Source organism: Procambarus clarkii, chromosome 25 (assembly GCF_040958095.1).
Source record: "Procambarus clarkii isolate CNS0578487 chromosome 25, FALCON_Pclarkii_2.0, whole genome shotgun sequence".
NCBI classification, from domain to species: Eukaryota; Metazoa; Arthropoda; class Malacostraca; order Decapoda; family Cambaridae; genus Procambarus; species Procambarus clarkii.
In genome coordinates, this window is record NC_091174.1 from 5,203,968 (window position 1) to 5,208,967 (window position 5,000).

Genomic DNA, 5,000 nt, shown 5'->3' on the forward strand with positions numbered 1-5,000 from the left:
GTTATTCCTCTACAAAACTTCGTTAAGTGTAACATGATCATCACTCAAATCTTGTCTCTTTTTACCTTCAGCTACGACGTCAGGGAAGGTCCGGCTGCCCACTGGAGGAACTCACACTACCTGGGAGCGCGGGCTGTCTTCTACGCCCCCACGCACGCCCTCCACGCCCCCACGCACGCCCTCCACGCCTCCACGCACGCCTTCAATGCCCCTACGAACGCCTACGCCTCCTATCTCAGAATCCAGGGGGTGCTCGGTCGAGATCAAGGCTCATATACCTGCAAAGTTCACTTTCGAGCCAGTCCGACACTCACGTTCACCACCAACCTCACTGTCGTGGGTGAGTTACTCTCACCTTCACCGCTTACTGGCATCATACACCATCGCCACAGACGCTCTCATCATCTTCAAAATTCTGCAATCACTGTCGCCACAAATGTTGCTCACATCACCAAACTCAGCCTCACTATCACTACCTCCCTCACTACCCTGTATAATCTTTCACTCGATTAACTAATATCATTATCCTGGTCCTCTTAACTAAGGCAATTATCTTCTACAGCCTCATCACCACTATCAAGGGACGCACAGTCACGATCAAGTGGCACTCAACTCTATTACATTTGGCACTCGTATTCATTGTCACGTGGCTCCCGTTATCGTTAAGAAACTCACTATCATCACCATTATCAATATAACTTCCGTCGTATCATACGTATCTAATCAGGAACTTCTTTGTTCGACTCTATACAAATATATCCATCTTGCACGTAATCGGGTCATCTTATTCCACTAGAAGCGCTCTACCCCCAACCCCCATCCGGTGTCACATTCCAATCAAACAACACTTCGTTCAATCGTTGACTAGATTCTTCCTATCCGGCTATCTCTTTCCAATTAGACTGCACGGGTTTCAGAGCCCCGTCGCTGGCTATCTTATTCCAATTAGACTGTCCGAACACGTGTGGCTTCATTGTCGGCTCTCTCGTTAGCGTTAAGGGAGAAAGCGTATCCCGGTAACCTGATAGTTTGGTGTATACACCGAGCTCGTTCGCTTTGGCTGTTCTGATCTTTGAGAGCTGTAGGGAGAACGAGGCGAGGGATCTTACTGACCAGCGTGATACAGGATATTGAACAAGGTGATTGTTGCTGGCTAGATCAGGGTTTGTTTACACTTATTGAAATTATTCACTGCCTGGAAGATGGCAATAGTGATTGGGGTTTGTGTCTAGATTTATTCAATGAATATTTAATATTATATTTATTGAACCACTGACTGATTGTAAACAATGAATTATTTCAATAATAGTTTTATGTATCAGGGACACAATGGTTTATGTGTCTTGAACATACACGGTTCAATGATCACAGGTTGTTGAGTGGCGTTGCTTAGTATACATTACCGCAGTATGCAGTTCCAGTATGTAGGTTACTTGAAATCGTATTAACATGACCAGACAACCTGTTAAAAAAACAGGTAACGACTTCATTATCTTGACAGACTAAACTACATGGAAAAGGGATTTATAAATATTACGATGTAGTTAGCACCGGGGAAACGTTTATGGATTGGACGAGGTACTTATCACCTAAAGAAACATTTGTATAATTAAATTGAATAAACCAGTTATGCAGGTTTAAGTAACTGAACATAAATAACAAACCTAACCTTTAACACAGTACAGCCAAGAAACATAGGCATTTACACCGAAGGAGGCCTGAGGTTAGGCGCAATGACGAGTCCTCATGCAGAAGGAGACACCCTCCGGATCATCTGTCGCGTCACTGGGGGATCCCCTGCCCCTGTGGTCACCTGGAGGGAGGGGCCAAGGATCCTGGACCTGACGTCGGAGATACGTGAGGCAGATGACGTGAGAAGCATGTTGGTGGTCACGGCCCTCGCCAGGGCGGACCTACGGAGGGAGTTCACATGCCAAGCCCTTAATTCCAACCTGACGCAGCCTCTCAGCGTCTCAGTCACCCTCGATATGCACTGTAAGTTATCTTAATTGTCTCTGAACTTGCCCTGTAAGTTATCTTAATTGTCTGTAAACTTCTACAGTAAGAGCATAGAAACAGATGAAATCTGGCCTATTTGTTTCCACAACTCTACAATCCTATTTCCAAGCATAATTTATACAAATCTTTGACCCACAAAAGTATAATAAATATATACAAATCTGAAAACCAACTTAAACAAAGGAGAGAATATTCAATGAAATTAATACAGAATTTTTAAATGTTACAACAAATTCAATGAATCATCTTCAGTGCCACCATTGTGGGTGCGTCTCTTGAGTAGCAGAGAGCCACTGAGTGCCGGATGGCCCTATTGCTTGGTGTGCCAGGCAGTCGGTGCTAGGCCTTTCCCTGTCTTCACCTGGCACTTGGGCACCTCGGAACTTACTTCACATACTCAACAGGTAGGTGAACCTTTGACAACCCCCTCCCCCCACACCTCTCGTCTCTCAATTCCCGCCGCCAATCCCACGTCCTTACTCACCGCTTCCTAAACTCCCTCCTCACCAACGTCCGTTTCACTTCCGCACCCCCTTCCCCCCTCACTCACTTCTCTCCTGCCCTTCTCACCTCAATGTCCCACACATCCTTTCTCACCTCTTGCCTCTCCCGGCTCCCCTTCACGTCTCTCTCACACCCCTTTCCCCTCCAATTACCCCGCACATAAGAAACAGTATCAAATCCCACGGAGCCCACACTAACAAGCATCACAACAAAGTCGCTATAGCAAGTTCATTCAAGTTTGTTTTCTTATGGAAGCTTAACCCAGACGACCTTGAGCGTCTTTTTGCAATGAATAATCTGTTAACGTCATCCTACGTTCTCATGGTAACATAATGTATTCCGCTCTAGTGTAGTGGTTTACATGCTAGCTTCACAAAGCGAGCGGTCCCGGGTACAAACCCTACCTGTTGTTGGAAAGGGAGGGACGATTTGGCACCATTCCCTCACTGCGCCGAGCAGTAAATGGGGGTCCAGGATGTATATCGATTGCCGGATCGTGTTCTGGGGAAAACATGAAGGCTTAGGCTTTAAAATAAGCTGTCACCTGGAGAGCGCTTGACCTGCAGGAAAACCAACCGAACAATCAACAAGATATTTTAGTTCCAACACCTACACCCACAAAGTGTATGCTTAAAACATAATACAAAAATACATAATTCAAATTTCGAAATGATTTAAGCAAATTTCTCGAGGGAAAAATATAAATATTGTATTAACAAAAATCTTGGCTATAATGGTGTTGACTGAGGAGGATGGTGGAGGTGCTGACAACCTGACGATGGTCTCCGTACAGGCTACTGACGACGACAACGTGACTTTGAGTGAACTACGGTGGACCCCGCGCCAGGAGGACGACGGGAAGGTGCTCTCCTGCCAGGCTGTCTCCCCAGCGCTGCCCCCTCACGTCCTGGCCGATGACTGGACCATTGATATATATTGTAAGTATACTGTGTGTGTGTGTGTGTGTGTGTGAGAGAGAGAGAGAGAGAGAGAGAGAGAGACAGAGACAGAGACAGAGAGAGAGAGAGAGAGAGAGAGAGAGAGAGAGAGAGAGAGAGAGACAGAGAGAGAGAGAGAGAGAGAGAGAGAGAGAGAGAGAGAGAGAGAGAGAGAGAGAGAGAGAGAGAGAGAGACAGAGAGAGAGAGAGAGAGAGAGAGAGAGAGAGAGAGAGAGAGAGAGAGAGAGAGAGAGAGAGAGAGAGAGAGAGAGACAGAGACAGAGACAGAGAGAGAGAGAGAGAGAGAGACGAGAGAGCGAGAGAGAGAGAGAGAGAGAGAGGAGAGAGAGAGAGAGAGAGAGAGAGAGAGAGAAGAGAGACAGAGACAGAGAGACAGAGAGACAGAGAGAAGAGACGAGAGAGAGAGAAGAGACAGAGAGAGAGAGAGAGAGAGAGAGAGAGGATGAGAGAGGAGAGAGAGGAGAGAGAAGAGAGAGAGAGAGACAGAGAGACAGAAGAAGAGAAGAGAGAGACAGAGAGAGAGACAGAGAGACAGAGAGAGAGCGAGAGATGAGGAGACAGAGAGAGAGGAGAGAGGAGAGAGAGAGACAGGAGACGAGAGAGAGAGAGAGAGAGACGAGGAGACGACGAGGAGAGAGAGAGAGAGAGAGAGAGAGAGAGAGAGAGAGAGAGAGAGAGAGAGAGAGAGTGGAGGCGAGAGACAGAGAGAGAGAGATGAGAGAGAGAGAGAGAGGAGACGAGAGAGAGAGATGAGAGAGAGAGAGGAGAGAGAGAGAGAGGAGAGAGAGAGAGAGAGAGAGAGAGGAGAGAGAGAGAGAGAGAGAGAGATAGAGAGACGAGAGAGAGAGAGAGAGACAGAGAGAGAGAGAGAGAGAGCGAGAGAGAGGAGAGAGAGAGAGAGGAGAGAGAGAGAGAGAGAGAGAGAGAGAGAGAGAGAGAGAGAGAGAGAGAGCAGAGAGAGAGGAGAGAGAGAGAGAGAGAGTGTGTGTGGTGTGTGTGTTGTGAAAGCGCATATCAACTACACTTTTCTCACAAAAAAAGGACACATGAAATATATTCATATGACTTCCCCACTGATGTCATAATGGCCACAAGCTGAAAAACTGTCCGCATTGGAACTCAGTGCATCAAGCAGATGACTTAATCTACACCATCAACATCAGGAAGAACATAAAACACACGGGTTGATACAAATGTTTATTATTCTTAACCTAATAAAGAAAACGGGGACTCCTCAGAGTGATCAAGATCTCCTCCAGATCACCTCACCTTCCTTCTATGTAAAGAAATATCCTCATTAATATTTGCAATTAGTTTTTAAGATCCAATTATGGAATATTATACCAATATGGAAGTAATATGATTAGACTAAAATGTTATTTTTGTTATCCTTGCCAACAAGGAATAATCTAGTGTATATAAATACCCGATGCACCCCAGGTTTCCAACTATTGAAAACCGGCACCTGGAACACACAAGGGGTAAACTGCAGAATTGACACCAATCACACTGGCTATG

The 5,000-nt window shown here is 46.0% G+C and overlaps 1 pseudogene; it reads left to right on the top strand.

Moving 5' to 3' along the window:
• LOC138368344 (fasciclin-2-like) overlaps positions 1-5,000 on the top strand; it is a 44,099-nt pseudogene that overhangs the window by 28,609 nt on the left and 10,490 nt on the right.